Here is a 17,727-nt window from a genome sequence, read left to right on the forward strand (position 1 = left end):
GAAGTCCCTGACTTCTGGGCTAGGTAAAAAACCTGTGTTACAGAAGTCGGTGTCCTCTCCCATATAATAGAAACTATTTCGACTTATTACTTATTAACTACATTTACCAATTATATATTAGACTGCAAGTATATAAATATGAATTTTATTTTCTTATAGTTCAACCACATTGGACGAAGATGATAAAGAGGAGTAACTGTGACGTCCCACGGGTAAGTTACCTTATGGCGGTTGGCGCTTACACTATTATTATCGCCGCTCCAATACCATTGCGGTGCTATGCGACGTAAGCACCAGCCACCATAAGGTACCGTTTCCGTGTTTTTTTTTAAATTTTGCATCCGCCATTTTAGAAAAGGTCCGCCATCTTGAATTCCAGTGGATGAAATTTGTTTTTCCTCGGACAAAATCTTTCAGATTGGTCCCTAGTATCACTCGCAAAGCGGCTTGCTTTCTGCACAAAATGCAGCTTTCGATAAACTATATAAAAATTATCGCCGTAAGCTCTATGACTGTAACCCCTTGGGTAATGAATTATCGTAAATGCGTAAATGTTTATGTAACACGTTTCAAATTCCTCGTTGGAAAAAGGTCATCCCCGAGACTAGCTTGCAACCATTTTTTGATCCTCTTTGAAGATGAATTTTCAAAAGATCTGAACTTATTCTTGTATTATAATATGTGTAATATTAATCTATTACGTTTTTCTAAGATGTTTCAAACAATTCTTACTCGAAACAAATATTTACAGACTTTGGACTGACACTGACATATCTGATCCATATCGTATCTAGTATTATTATTTGACGTATCTTAAAGTTCGATTCGGGCAGTAAGCAGTGTTGGCCGAAAGTTAATTATTAGTATTGAAAATATTTAAAAGTTACCATTACAAATTGAACCATAAACCGTATCTTGCGGTTTCAATTCACGGTTCAATTTGTAATGGTTAATTTTCAATATTTTTAATTCTAATTAACGTTCGGCCAACACTGGCAGTAAGAAGGTTCAAAGCTTTTTAACCTGATACAATTTTTCGACTATTCTATAAATAGATATGTCTTTCTAAAAAGCTTTTAACTACTTTAGAGGATACATTTTCAAAACAGGCTGATGTTACTTTTCTGATGTCTTTAATGTCTTTTATGACTTTCTAAGAAGCTTCAATTGTTACGGCAGGTGTCCGCTAGTCTCCTCCCATAGCCCATTATACAGTCCATCCAATATACAAATATGACCTATGACCCTAGTTCCCATAGCCGCCATAATGCTGCACTGCAATAGATTTGCACCTGGCGGGGATCATCTGTTTTTAGATAACTTTGTCTTAAAGGGCCTCTGTGCTGTTGGCATCGGCCCCACGCACGCCGCCCAAAGGTCCGGGACTGCATGGACCCGAGATATGGTAAGACAGACAAATAATAGTAATTATCTTAAGTCTTTACAATGAATTACAAATACTTCATTTTTTGGATGAAATAAAATAAAATTAAAAAGATTAAAACGTAATATTTAAACCAATTCTACTAATATGAAAATTGTTTGGTAGATTGCTCAGCATAATTAACTAGTTTTATGAGAGATTTAGTAATTCTACCGCAACAGCCTGGCAGGGGTTCCATCAGCCCGAGCGAAAGATCAATGCTCCCAAGGTTACACAACTTATTCCCAGAATTGCATCCGACTACCGGCCACCGATCGATTGCCAGCGAGAGTGAGAGCTGCGACGGTTGTTTACTATAGGTATGATATACTACGATCGTAGACTTGTGGCATTTCATCCGAAAAATATTGTATTCATCAAGAAACGTCCCTAATTAAATTGTACTTCAATTTGTTTTTACCAAATTTATTTTTCGTCTTCTAAAGTTTCTGCACGTAGTTTATGTCCCTTCCCTGCGTATCTCTCAGGCATCACATCACCCATTGAGGGATCAAAGCAAGAGGGGCGAGGCCGATTAGTGCTACGCTACTACGCATGCGCCCTTGGATGGCCATGCGTTTTTAATAGGGTTGTGCACGTTCCAGGATCTGTTTGTATCAGTTAGCTGTAATTTAACACGGATCGCTTAATATTTCTGCGGTGCGAGAAGAGTTATTGTACGATTCGGAGATATTTATTTTGACAGTGTTGTAAAGCAACTGTTAAATTCTGACATCCCTTGTGTCTATATAGCCGTAAGAAGGTAGCTACCACTTCTTTAGCTTCAACTTTTTAATTATATGGATGTATCGACAGATATGTTTTTATTTTTTTTGTTTGTAATTTAATCGCATGATATATTAAATGAAAGCTCTAACTGTAATAAGTTGCCTTATTAAAAAGTTGGTCCTATCCATGGTTGCCTAGATTAACCGATTTTTATCTAAAATCTTTAAAAAAATCTGTCCGTACACAATTTAACTAGGCAACGTAATTGCAATGTCTAAATATGAATATTATCTAACATATATTTCTTATACAAATAGATAACAGATAAGGGTAGATAGTCCTTATAACTTACCTTAGACCAGTTAAGTAGCTAATATAAATATATATATACACAAAAAGCAAATTGTATATTTATGTAGGTTTTTGATAATGGATTAACCTTTTTTATTTGCCTTGTCTCAGGTGACCATAATATGAGATCCTTAGAGGCATTCATAATACGAAATATTACTGATGTTCACTGTAACAAGGGTCGAAATCGTACATAATACATAAATAAAATTCCATGAATGTGCTGCCTATGTCTACAATCATGATTCTAAAAGAAGAATGTCAGAGAATGATCTAAGATCTTTGCATGAATCTGTTTTGCGGATTATAGAAAGCGGTCTTAAGCGGTCCATAGTCCTTTTTCGATTCTGAATCGAATTAGAAGGGCTTTTCCCATCACTAACTCACCCCTAGGCTAAGCGGTCACGCAACGATACTTACATTGGTTTCTTTTTTGAACGAAGCCAAAAGATAATAGTGCCTTAACCAGTGATATCAAGCCAGAATTTAGTGCTGGAAATGTAGGATTGTCCACCGCCGGTCTGTCGTTAAGGTAGGTAACCTCACTTTTACCCGCATTAGGGAACCGCTTCAATCGATACCGCGCAGTGAAGTTGTCGAGAGTGAGAGGGTTACTCACTCGCGTTTCAGATTGTCAAACTAAACAGATTTAACACAGATCATGCCAGTGCGACCCAATAGCGTAGACCAAACTATGCAGTCGTGGTTTATAGAAATTTAATTTATCTATTAACAACAGCGGGAAGCGACAGATGGAAACCCCATAAAGAAAGTAAAGGTAGGCAACTATTATTTTGTATTTCAGCGAGACTTATTTAAATAAACGCATGGAATAAAAGTTAAAATGGAATTTGGGAATACGGTATTAAACATACTTGTATGACTGTACAGAGGGGGCATGGCACTCAACAAAATTTGTAACGTTTTAGGTTATAGGGCAATGACCTCTGAATTATTTTTTTCAAGGAGATTCTTAACATGGCGAGATTTTTAACTTTTCTTTCAGCCAACAGTAAACCGTAATAATATGTGAAAAGTGGCACCACCCCCATTGAATTAATGGCGAAAAACCGAAGAAAGTTAAAGTAGTAATTAACAATCAATTTGGTAATAAGTAGCATAGATTTATATAACTTCGTATACAATTCTCTTTGTAAGTAGGTACTTACAACTTTTTGTGATACTGCTCCAAGTCGTATTTTACTTCAGGTCAGTATTTACGCTGTTAGACATGCATTTAGGTAGAGCTCAAAAAAAATGCGATTGTGATCTGCTTTGTAAAACATCCTCTTCCATTCTAACATAGTACCTTGATTCCTCCCTAGATTTGACGTTACGGAAGATATTTTAAGATATTAAAATTCACAATAGCTATGGCATTGTTTGATTTTTTCGCTATGGCAAATAAATATCGAACAAGTATTAAGTATTTAATTTAATATTTATTATTTAATTAAATAATCTTTAAGAAAAGTGAAGATAAAACAGTTCCTTAAAAAAACTAAATCAAGCCCTTCCATCCGAGACCAAATTCGACCGTACTTTCTCGCAAACGAGATTACCACCATATACGGCTCGATTCGAAGAATGATATACGATAACGATTAGTTCTGGTTTAGATAAAATCTAACTTTTATATGTCGTATAATTGAAAGAAGCAGCTCGATTCGAGCAACCAATGTAACTTTGACGTTAGAAATATCGTAGATAGATCTTATTGGGATCACAGTGGAATTGAAATAAACGTCAATTTTGACATGTCGTTTAGCTATTGATCTTTTAAAGATCTTAAACGTGTCTTAATCATTCTTCGAATCGGGCCGATAGTGGTAATCTCGTTTGACTGCGGTAGTCTTGACATCAAGACTGGTCTAATCACTTTTAGACCTTATTCCGTAACCCCCTGATGGCCCTGATCAACCCCGTTTATGTCAGAACTTACAAAATATATTTTTCTTACCATAAATCAATCAATCAATCTTACCAAATTTTATAAAGCTGAAGATAAACTTTATTAAAAATTAGTTGTTGAGGAAAACTATTACAAACTTCAAAATATACGGAAACCCTTTACTGATGTTTTACAACTTGTATGTAAGAACATTACTTCGCTCGCTCGTTCAATAAGAGCACTCAATAAAATTAAATATTATACTTAAAACTACTACTAAGAAAAAAAGGTTGTCTGGAAGAGATCGTTTCTTAGCGATAAAACCGCCTGTTGTTACCTAGTTATAAGTCTTTTTCATTTCCTTACTATTTTAACTGCATGGTGCACAATAATAGTTATTAACGATACAAGTGCAGAAAATAGGAAATTCGCAAGGAGTGGTGATAAATTAAAACACGACCGAAGGGAGTGTTTTAAATCTACACGAGTTGCAAATTACCTATTCACACGTTTATAGTACAAAATGTTACAGTACATATGGCTCTTTAAAGTTTCGACATATGCACGGAAAGTGTTCATTCCCGCACGTGTGTGGGAAAGTAGCACCATATGTACTGTAAAGAATATTTACTTACTTTACTTCCTTACTAATACCGCTATAATAATAAAACATATCTTTCTTAAATTCAAAAATAAAAATAGCAAATAATAAACATTAATAAATTCTCTCTTGCCAATCAACTGAGCCACTACCATGAGCTGCCAAAGTAAATTAGGTTTACTTTACTCAGGGGCGGATTAAGAAGGCGCGGGGCCCTTAGCACAATAGCTCGCGGGGCCCCCTGGTTTGAAAAAAAAAAAAATGAATAAGTGCGAGTCGGACTTGCATCCCGAGGATTCAGTACAATCACAACATTTTTACGATGTCTTAATTTTTGTCCACTCGTTCTCTATTAGTTTTTAACATGTTATACAGTGTATTTATTAGGGTTTCGTAGTCACCTAGAAACTCTTATATAAGTAGTTTCACCATGTCCGTCTGTCCGTCTGTCCTAGGGTTTGCTCCGTCATCTTTAGTGCTAGATAACTGTAATTTGGCATGGATACATAAATCATGCATTGCGACAGAACGGGTAAAATGAAAACTATAAAAAAAAATTAGGATACCTCTCTCCTCTCCAAAAACCTTTTTTTTAAATAAAGTTAGTATTATCGGAAATTATCGCTCCGATAGAAAAAAATAGGCCCCCCCCCCCCACCCCCCTTCTAACTTTTGAACCATAGGCCCAAAAAAAAATACGAAAAAAAATCGTGAAACAAACGCTTACTAAATACTTTCATTGAAAATAGCGAAAATGATCGGTTTAGTATCTTTTGGATTATTGCAAAAAATCTTCTCTTCTTACTAAAAAGACGTACAAAGCGCTGCAAAGGTTACTTATCAGTTAATAAATGATACTTACTAATAGCCCCCGTTTAGCTTTTTTTGACTGAATGCTAACAATAATAAATATAAAATAAAAAGAAAAATTAACGGAGCCCCTACACAAGAAATGTTTTTTTATGTGTTTGTAGTTCGTGTTATCCACCGAAGACGCGCCCCACTCCTCCTCCCAATCGCCTATAGTACCTACAAGTGTGGTGTGCAACCTTTTACTAGTATAGTAGTTCTGTCTATACACATTAATTAGCAGACATTACTACATTGCCAAAAAGTCGCAGATTTGTACTATAAGCGATTAGGAAGAAGAGCGAGGCGCGTCTTCGTGGATGACACGAACTATAGGTATATGATATCATTCAAAATCCGGAGTATTTAGCTATTTATTAATTTGAAGGAATTCCGTTTTTTTTATTCAGCCATTTTAAAAGAGCCTGATCTTAATGAAGGTGCGTTATTTTATCACAGTTCCTTTCTTTTATATAGGTTTCCTCCTTACCTTCGGTTTTAATCATCAGATCAGGTCGATTTTGCCAAATTTTGACAAATGGTCAAAAAAATAGTTTGCAGATGGTTTGCAGGTTTTGAACACAACTTACGAGTATTGTAAGTTAAATAAAAGCATTTAAGGATACTGTTTAACAACATCAATATTATGAAGTTTAATAAAAGCTTGTAAAAATAGGTGACAAGTGAGTCGGACCTAAGAAGTGGGAACTAATTAGCTAAGTGAGCCAAAAAACAAGGCCGAAGGCTGAGCCCCACGAGCTGAATATCCGGACCACCCGATTTCGTAGCGTTCCCGTGCGAAGCTTAAGGCCAAGCTGCAGGAAAGCAGAGCCTAGAATGAAACCAATGCCAGAGTGTGAACGAGGCCGTGGGCCGAGCTCCGTATAACGGCGGGCTCCGGGCCTCCACCCGGAGCGTTCTATTGCAGCGCGCCACCATGCAAAGGCTGAATTGTAGGATGACAGAGTTTGGAATTGAACCAATGTGATCTCGGCTCGCCTGCTGCTCGGCCTTAGTTCTTGCTCGAAAGTGCGACTTGCTCGGATGCTTTGGGTATCGGGCCCTATGTAGGGCTTTACATCCGGCCTATGCGAATGCAGATCCCTGCATAGGGGCCCCGCTGTTTTCTTTTTATAACATTTTGACAATTAGATCATTATGTATCACGGCTTTGCAGCAACTCGGCATATTTTGGGCGCCCGGCCAGCCGTAGAGGAGCGCATCCTTTGGCCTCCTACGGGCTCAAAGGTGATCATCATTAGGCATTAGCTGTAAGGTGCAATTTGTTATTTGAAATAATAATTAATAAATAAATCATCCTTCCTTGTTTTTCACTAATATGTTTTTAAACACAGTATCTTCTTTTGTTCGTTTCCGAACTCTGCTGTCTTCCGCAGCTTAGCCATGCACAATAGTTTTGAGATACTCTGCACCTTAGGTTTTATGCTAAACTCTGCTCTTGGTCTTTGCGTAAGCCTAAAAAATCTTTAAATTTGGTATCGTCGTAAAGAAAAATAGACGGGATAATAACAAATAATAATAATTGATCAATATTGTTACTGACTTACGAAAAAAATACATTGCAAATAAAATGTGGTAGTACAGGATCCGCGGAGTGCGAGTTCTACTTGAACTTGGCCGGTTTCGCGTGCCGAAATCGCATGGTCAGGGTCGGAGCGCGGGGCCCCCTTAGGCGCGGGGCCCTTAGCATATGCTTTTTCTGCTGTTCGGTTAATCCGCCACTGACTTTACTACAGTAGTAAACTGAATAAACGGGCCCTATGTCACGTATTTCTGTTTCTTTACGGTCTAATGTACCTAACTTCACTCCAAACGAAGATATCTTTGTCCCTTTCTAAGTATAGTAAAAAACAGTATAAGAATTATATCGTAGAATCGCACGCCTCTAGCGGTTACATAAAGAAATAAAATCTATTATAAATAAATAAATATAAATAAATTAATATTGTAGGACATTATTACAAAAATTGATTAAGTCCCACAGTAAGCACAATAAGGCATGGGTTACGGGTACAGTCAAGGTATTAAATATCGGCACAGATAAAGTGCCAAAAATATGTATACACGCCCTTATTGTCTTATTATTAAAAAAAACACAGTGTATATAATATACTTACATCACACAAATAAATGCCCTTACCAGGAGTTGAACCCGGAACCATCGGTTTCATAGGCAGGGTCACAACCCACTAGGCCAGACAGGTCGTAAAATTATGTAGAATTATTATGATGAAAGACAAATAAAAAGACATTTGTATTTTTTTATAACGATAGGCAGGCGTTTGACCACGATCTCACCTGATGGTAAGTGATGATGCGGTCTACGGTGGAGCACACTTACCTATGAGATATCTATTTACCCTAGCCTTGAAGAGACCCAGATTGTACTTATGCGGAAACACAGACTCGGGCAGGGCATTCCACTCCTTGGCAGTTCGCATAAGAAATGTTGAAGCAAAACGCTTCGTGCGTATTTGTGGAATACCAACCATGAAGCGATGCCGAAGTGGAGATTGTCTGGTAGTCCGATGGTGAAATGGGGACGGAGGAATAAGGTTGTGCAGTTCCTCGGCACACTCTCCGAAATGTATCCTGTAAAAGATCGTTAGGCTGGTAACCTTGCTACGATGCTCCAGACTTTGGAGTCGAGCATTCGTCAGATCGTCATCATTAATGATTCTCTTGGCTCTCCTCTCAACTGACTCGAGCGCCTCAAGCTGGTATTTTGCTGAACCATCCCACAGATGCGAACAGTATGGACGCACTTGTGCTAGGTAAAGGTCGAGCAGTTGCCTAGGTGTAAAATACTGCCTCACCTTGTTGAGGATGCCCAGCTTTTTTGCTGCTAACTGTGCTTTCGACTCGATGTGCGGGCCGAAGTTGAGTTTCGAAGTCAGCGAGATTCCGAGAAGCTCAAGATGGTCGGTTATCGGAAGGGATACATTTCGGAAAGTAGGAGTCAGATGGAATGGACTCCGTTTGGCGGAGATAAGGCACGCCTGGGTCTTACTAGCATTGAACGAGACCAAATTGGCTTCACCCCAATCAGAGACTGCCTTTAGTGACACGTTCATGCGTTTGACCATTGCCTCCCTGAGCGACTGTAGGTATTTGGACTCCACTAGCTCGTGAATTGGGTATGTAGCTTTCAACAACCGTAGTGTCATCTGTATATCCGAACGTACCTGGTTTCAGCAGGTCGTTTATGTGGAGCAGGAAAAGGGTCGCAGAAAGCACGGACCCCTGAGGGACTCCGGCATTGATTGCCAATTGATCGGACGAGCAGCCATTAATGACCACACGAATCGATCAATCCCTCAGAAAGTCTGATACCCAGTCACAAAAACTAGAGGGAAAACCGAAGGACGGTAGCTTGCTAATAAGGCCCTTGTGCCAGATCCTGTCAAAAACCTTCGATACATCTAGAGAGACAGCTAAAGCCTCTCCATTCTTTTCGATGGCCTCACTCTAGATGTGGGTGGCATACGCTAGAAGATCTCCAGTAGACCGGCCTCGGCGGAACCCGTACTGCCGGTTACTGAGCAGGTCGTTCGCTTCTAGATATGCCAGGAGTCGGTTATTCAGTACACGTTCCATACTCTGTGACAGAAATCGGTCTATAGTTGGCAGGGTCAGCCCGGCTACCTTTTTTCGGTACTGGTTGCACATTAGCAAGCTTCCAAGATTTCGGAACCTGACCGGTAGTCATAGAGAGGCGGAAGAGGCGCGTCAATATGGGACATAGCTCAGGAGCACAGGTTTTAAGAACTATGGCTTATTAAAGATATACATAAAAAATCCATCAACTGAAATAAATCACATTTTTTGAGTAGTACAGAAATATAACAGAATCCCGCTTCTCCCGCTGGAATAGGTACCTCGGCGGATATTCTCTGATCAGATCAAATCGTGGAAATCCCGAAGAAAGGCCAGGTCAAGCAAGAGCACCCTACAACATAATTAAAGAAAAAAGCTATAACTTCCTAGGGAACAAAATAGGCCTTTGTCCTTCAGTACACCTGCATGAAATAAGATCTTTTTCGAGCAAGTGTGATGAAAAGTCTTTTTTACGTCAGCAGCTGGAACAAGGGTAATTTGCTGCTTAAAAACAGTGAGCAAAAATCGCATTTTGCTCACTGAGTGAGACAAAATAACATTCGAGTGACCTTTATATTCGAATGTCATTTCAACGTGCGGGGCCTAATATAAGTTCGAAATATTTGTCTTTGTCCCTTTCACGTCATTAGAAAAAAGAAAGACAAAAATAAGTGCATAAGTAATTCAACGGTATATTGACGGTTTATATTAGACCCCCGAAATAAGTCAGACCGCATCGTTCCAAAACATCCTACGAGTCCTCAATCGTAATAATGAATTAATGAAATTTTAAAGGTTTCAAATTTAATAAAAACACCATATTTTATACGCATAAATAGGTACGCAATTGCTACGCAAAGTGAATAATTCTATTTTTAACGATCTCTACTATAGTTGGCAAATAGTTGTATCCGCAATTCGGACCGTATCTCTCAAAGCTTTTTTATTACAAAAAAAGTTGTCGATTGAACTGTCAATTGATGTTCGTAACTTCATTATTTCCGTATTATTGAAATTTCTTTCGTTTTGTTTTATTGCGGTAATTAAACTTAATTGTTACAATACCTTAAGAAAACATGAATGAAATAGTGATGAAGACGGATTACATTTTTTCAGGTTGTATTTATACCTTTCAAATATATTCACACTGCTGTCGTGGAAAATTTTGTGAACTACACGAGATCAAAGTTCTCGTGCGCTTTTGAGTCCCTTACTGCGCTCAAGATTCTCAATAGGATTCACTCGCTATGCTCGTGAATCTATTATATGTAGAATCTTTCGCACAGGACTCAAAATAAGCACTCGAGGAAATATCAAACTATGCTTTCTTGTTGTACAAATAACTATTAAAGTATACATGCTACAAAGACATGAGGCACGTATTATGAATCTTGAATGTTATCAGATTAGCTTGATATCAATCATTCCGTTACTTCGCAGTAGAAGTATATTTTGATGACCATAAACTTCAAATGCGATTTTTTCAACTTGTACATTTCGACAGTTTCAGTTTCAAAAAATGATAAAAAATAACGGTTGTACTTATAGATCTGGTTCTTTTTTCTTTAGGTAATTTTATCTAATTTTAGGAACTATCTATAACTCCATATCCCGAAAGTTGTACCTTTCCAGATTCAAACTATTCAAAAGCACAATTACGATAAAACGATGTTTTCTTAAGGTGGTTCGATTTTCATACAAAAAACAATCGCTATTTATTAATTAATTACACAATATTATTACATAAATAGTTGCGCATCTATCTACTTTCGAATATTCATTTGCGCTAAATTAATAGAAAAACTTTGTTTCATACAGAAATCATGCAATAATCAACGTTATATTTTGATAAATTTTACTCATGTGTGTGTGACAAATGTCGTGTACAAATACATTGCGGCGTTGCCACTCTATGCCTCGGACGGCCATCGGCGCGACGTTGCGATGTTTGACGCGTTTTTAGCTGACTCTGTCGACACTGACACTCAGTGTGACCAGGCGTACGATAATTGTCGTACATATACGATAATTTGGGTCCCGGTATGACGTAATGTTCCAAAGAGCATTATCGTACACTAAAGTACTATAATTTCAGCCCTTGTATGATGCGACCTTAAAAGTCTAGTAATTTGAAGCAAAATATGACACTTTCTCTCAGAAATAGGCTAAAATTAGTATCTTTTGGGTGTTCGGCTCCTTGGTGTAAGTTTAAAGTTTAAAATGTCTCAATTGCCTGTATACCGTTTGAGTCTATCCCAAAAATACACAAACATAAACAGATTTTTTGCGCAATTTAGACGAAAATTGTCTTTTTTTTATTATTAATTGAAAATTTAAGCTTATTTTGCTAGACATTTTTAGGGGCTGCCTTTTTGATTGGCGTACGATATTTTTTTAAACGGTACAATAATATTGACACTCAAGTACGATAATTCTCTTCCGCTCACCTGGTAACACTGCTGAAACTTGACAGGATCTGGGGGCCTACCGCGAAAACCTAAATTCGCAAATTGCGGGGATCTTTCTCTTTTACTCTCATAAGACGTAATTAGAGTGACAGAGAAAAATGCCCGAAATTGACGAATTTCGATTTTCCCGGTAGCCGCCCTGGTGATTGAGGTACTTGATAGAAAACAACGCTGCCGCATGTTCTGAATTGTGATTTTATGTGTTTTTGGATTGAAAATGATAGCAACGTCTAAATCAAGTTACAAAAGTCATCGATATTCTGGTCCGCGAAAAACCAGGAAAAGTGTAACTGTAATTGGGGTCTACAAAAATGACCCAATTCATAGAAAATATGACCTAGAAACTAGTTCACTTTTATAAAACTCAATTTTGCCCGAGATTGTACTTAGGCGAACCTAAGGGAGCTAAGTGTATTGATCTTGAATAATTAGTTGGCTAATATATGACTCCAACCACTGACCTATCACACATAGACAGTTAGTCCTCATAAGGCTAATCTGCCAAAAGTGAAGCCGAAACTCGATCGATGTGTGCGTGCGACGCTCGTGTCTTACGCTCAGCGACACACACATATATACAAAAACGGGTTGCCAGAGTTCATTTATTCCCCGTAAAATAGATGGATTTTAACCACATCCTTATACTTGGCTATCGATCATTTGGGAGTGTGTATGTAGGTATTAAATTTGTAGCAAAAACTTTCAAGGTTTCTTTTAAGGACTTTGCATTTCTGTACTTTGTGAAATAATGTTTAAATAAAAAAACGTTTATTTTTTTATTTTACAAATGTGCACAGATAATAAGCTGGTAGAATTGACTTTGGAATAATGATTTTAAATGATAAATATTTAATGACGATCATTTGGATTTGATTTGGTTTGATTTTATTTGACTAATATTTTCTTCGGGTTGGTGTGGTGAAAAGTTTTGTGTTTCACTTGGGGCAAAATTTGTTTAACTCTCGTAACTTGAAACCCTCGCAACGCTCAAGATTCCATTTTTCGACATTTTGGATCTTTATTTAGCTCGAGTAGCAATATTAGCACGAGCGGTTAAACAACAACTTTTCCACTTGTAAAACAAATAACTATTTATGGTCAGTACTAGTAATTGTACCTGCAGGCCTAGCCAAGGTGGCAATCGCTATTGCTTCGAACAACGAAACGCTTTGTGTCTCTCTATCAGTCTTCCATATAAGTGCGACAGTGACAGTTGCGTTTCGTTTTTACAGACCTTAACTGTAACACCTGTGTTCCACAAATAAAATTTACTTTACTTGCTCATCAAAATGGCGAGAGCATATTCGACTATGTTTAGTCGGTTTCCATATTGCATCGTTCCTATTTAATCTAATTTTTTCCGTCCATCTCGCAGACAGAAGCGGATCAGTCGGAAATCTAAAACGAATATCACACAAAATAAAAATATGAATTTAAACTGTAATTTTATAAAAGACAAAACATAATTTGAAATAAAAGAATGAAAAACTAAAAAAGAATATTTTCTATAGTCATACAAGGAACTTAAACTAAGCATATTTATTTTATCAATGTAATCGTCATGCCTCATTTGGAGGAAAAAAGATTAATATAACCTGGCAACATTTATAAGTAATGGCGGCTGACGAAAATTTGGATTTTTGTATTTACAATTACGTAAAAATATCACATTAAACTGGATACTTACGCATGAAATGTTATATCAGGTGGTTTGTTTTTATACACTGATGTGTTGTGACACCAATTCACCGCACAAACAACCATCTTTCTTGTATTTTTTAATTTATAACCGGGAGGTGTACACAAACCAACTCGACCTTGAGTACTGCGAGGGCCGTTCGGATACGATGACACGAGGGCGACATAATGTCATACTCGAAATGGCTTCACTAGGGATGTACAGACTAGGCATCTAGGTTAGTTATAAATCTATGACTCCAACATGATATGGACATTTACATCATAACTATTATACCTAGTTGGTTACTAAGTTCTGTTACTCGATTTCTTTCTTTCTTCCTAGCGTTGTCCCAGAATATTGCCACGGCTCAATGGAGCCTGGGGTCCGCTTTGACAACTAATCCCAAGATTTGGCGTAGGCACTAGTTTTTACGAAAGCCACTGCCATCTGACCTTCCAACCCAGAGGGTAAAACTAAGCCTTGTTGGGATTAGTCCAGTTTCCTCACAATGTTTTCCTTCACCGAAAAGCGACTGGTAAATATCAAATGATATCTGTTCTGAAGTTCTGTTACTCGATTTGCAACTTCTTTATTTCCGTTAAAACAAATGCTACCGAAAAAATAAAAAATGACATATTGTAGTGGATTTGTGAGCTATAATTATATACCACACATAACGCTTATCTCGTCGTATCTATAATGAATTGGGGCCTAAAAGAGAATCGTATTCCAATTTTTTGAAACGCTTGTATTACTTTCTATATTAACTAAAAGTTGCCTTAAAATTCAGCTTTTATACTAAAAACGGCTTTAAATATGTTAAATTAACAAAATATATTTTGACAGATGCTTTTGCGCCCAAAACGCTCTTTGATAATTGTGTGACGTCACAGTTTATGGTTTGACACATAACTACATACACGTGTAGAAGATACGAACTGTCAACTGATATTTGTCATTTGTTGTTAATCGCCTAACTGTCAACAGTGTCAATCCGAGAGTTGTGACGTCATCAGAATCTTCAATGACGTTTCGAGTTTGGTCACGTGACGTGTGCCAAAAGATATTTTAAATTCAATATTTACAAAAATATGGTCATTACAGGTCCCCTAAAAGTAGTTTAACATGTTCTTATAATCCAAAATAATTTATTGGGATACAATTATGCCCTAAGATTTGTAGATGGAAGCAACCCTATTGCGTTGCACAAATTTGGGCACCCGCCAAACATGATTTTGGGTGTGTCATACTCAGGGCTAACACAGATTCATTTCTGTGAAAAAGGTGTGAAAACCGGAAACTGAAAACCGTTCTCGAACCAATAGTGAAGCCCTTAAGCCACACCCTATTTCAAAACCAGCCATGGATCTTTGAACAGGACTCAGCTCCTGCACATAAGGCAAAAAAAAACTCAAGCCTGGTTTCGAAGGAACAAAATTGACTTTATTGCCCCCGAAGACTGGCCGTGACCCCACACAAATCTTAACTCCCTCAAGCGGGCCATAGTTAAGACAGTGACGGAATTAGACATGACAATCGTGCGTGCCGCTATTGATGACTGGCCTCGTCGTTTGAGGGCCTGTGTCAAAGCCAGAGGAGGCGATTTTGAATGATATTGTCATATGTAATTCCTGATTTTGTGTTCTTCATTTTAATATATACTTTATTAAACTTTCGTTGGTATATTTTATGTAGATAAAGATTATTTCAGTAACAGAATTTAATAACCAACTAGGTAGAAAACAATGCAATACATAAACACATAATTGGATATGATGTGATCCGTTGAATGAAATTGACAATAAATAAAATAAATAAATAATTTTCTATCTCTAGGCATTGTGTGAAACTTCTAGTTGTGTCAAAATATCGGGAAATCAATAATATAAACAAACATGGTAAATATCTCATTTCTTTTTATAATGGTTATAAATAGAAGGCCATGCAATTTTGTAACTCACTGTAATTTAATTAAATGTATCGTAAAAAAATGTTTTAATTCTACTGCAAAATAGTACCTACTTTTTTAAAGGCTGGGCAGTAAGGGATTGCTTTAATTTTAGAACAAAACAGCGTTTTTTTTTTTTAAAAAAAAATACCGGAAAATCTGACTTACAAATTTGGACTTTCTTAGGTTCATTCTACTTAGAATCTTCTCCACCCTAGCATTAAAAAAAGATATCCTAAAATATCCATACCATTACGTCACATTTTAGTATGAAAGAAATTTCAGTGTAAAACTATAATTTCAATACAAATATTCGGGTTTTTATAGCACGAGGATTGATTATTATTATTATTATTATTATTAAATCCTTTATTTCAGGCAAAAAACCCATAAAAGTGTTAGTATTACACAACATAACTTACAAGACTATTGTTAATACATACAGAGATCACAAACACAGACATAACCGGATGAGCATAAAATAATAAAATGTCAATAACTTATCTCTACAATAATTTAAATTGCTAGTGATTAAATTGATAGTGAATTATGCTAGTGATTATGATTTGGAAGAACCCAAAAATATCATGATGTGTGAGAATCAGATTATTAATAGTTTTATGGAAAAACGCTCATATTTCTCATAAAACAATTTATTAATAATAGGTACTTGATAATACTAATAAGAAAAAAAAAATTAATGAGTCTCGAACCCACATCCTCTTGCATGTATTTCCACGTACTTACCGCAACGCTATTGAAGCCTACTCACGCTGTGCCAAATTGTCTACTACAAGGATTCCAGTACGACTGTTTGAATGTGTGAGTGATACTTAGAAATAGAGTCAAGAAACATTCTGTCGACATTAAGGGGTAGTTTTTGTACAATGAAGTGTTCAATGTTTGTTTTAATAGTTCAATATTTATTTAAAGAGTGCGCTAAACATAATTTACAGTATAGAAATACCAAGACTACTCCACAAAAAAATTAAAACTCAAAATTTGCAATTGTGGCGCCATCTAGTGAGGTTTAAGCTTTGGGTAACCTAGTCGAACCACCTTAAATCGTCTATTTTTTGTCTTTGTTAATTTAAACAACCTGTAGCTCCTAAAGTATTGATCATAGAGTAAAAATAAACATCACCAAATTTGTAGGAAAATTTATGGTAAAACTTTAGGCCAAGGTAATTAAATGCTATTCGTAAAGATAGATATGAGAAAAAAATCTGAAATTAAACAAACCATCATTACACTATACTCCATAGTCAGTTCATAGCTACCTTCAGGATCAGATACATGCTATATCTGATCCTGAAGGTAGCTATGCGGCTCAATACAGGTGAATATTTCAACGGTAGTTAGTATAGGACCTAAGAAGTATATTGAGATAAACTTTGCTTAGAAATGCAATGAAAACTAAACGAAAGAAACAACCGCGCTTGTTGGCAGTTACTCTAAAAAGGTCGTAAGTCGTAATGTCACGTCATGGTATGTGTCGTAATTTTTGCAGTAAGAGGGTGATCCACAAGTAATGATAATCAGTATGAAAGACATATTTTATTTTTCTTGTCTCCTAGTTAATTTACTGACATAGACTATTGTTTCTCTAGACCTTCTTTGTCTTGTTGTCCCTGAAAAATGCCTTCACATTGGCTATAACATACCTACCTCACTGTCATCCAAAAATTTATTGCTTCTAAGCTTACTCACTGTTGTCTTTATGATTTTGTTTTTGTGATATTTGTAAGTAATGTTAAATATAAGTATAAACTCATACTTACGGGCGCAATTGCATGGCATGTATGTAAATAATTCTTCAGTCTCATTAAGCGAAATGTACATTTTTTTAGAATAATAAATATATCTAACCCAAATCTGGCTTGAACACAGCATGATTTTGAGTAATTTTGTAGCCATTTCAGAACATTGAATATAATACGTAAATAAAACATGGAAGCCGCGTTTGCGAACATTAGCGCTCAAATTCTCGGGACAATCACACATACACATTTAAATAAGACGATATGTTAACAGAGCCTGTAATCAAAACTGCTAAACACAATAATAGTCATCTCAGAATCAATAATCATCAAGTCAATAATTAAAGTATCATAAAGTTTGTAGGTATTCATGTGACATATCCATCAGACTCCAAACTAGGCTGAGCC

General features: G+C 36.6%; 1 protein-coding gene across 2 annotated transcripts in view; it reads left to right on the forward strand.

Moving 5' to 3' along the window:
- Positions 1 to 2,583: 2,583 nt before the first annotated feature.
- Positions 2,584 to 17,727, forward strand: part of LOC133527352 (protein SCAI) — a 42,362-nt gene continuing 27,218 nt past the window's right edge. The window contains exon 1 of one of the 2 annotated variants that reach the window (XM_061864306.1): positions 2,584 to 3,035. The gene's annotated coding sequence lies outside the window, so the exon portion shown is untranslated. Of the gene's footprint in view, positions 3,036 to 3,063; positions 3,282 to 17,727 lie in introns of those variants that run through there. The other variant, XM_061864314.1, reaches the window with a different exon arrangement.

Source organism: Cydia pomonella, chromosome 1 (assembly GCF_033807575.1).
Source record: "Cydia pomonella isolate Wapato2018A chromosome 1, ilCydPomo1, whole genome shotgun sequence".
Classification (NCBI taxonomy): domain Eukaryota; kingdom Metazoa; phylum Arthropoda; class Insecta; order Lepidoptera; family Tortricidae; genus Cydia; species Cydia pomonella.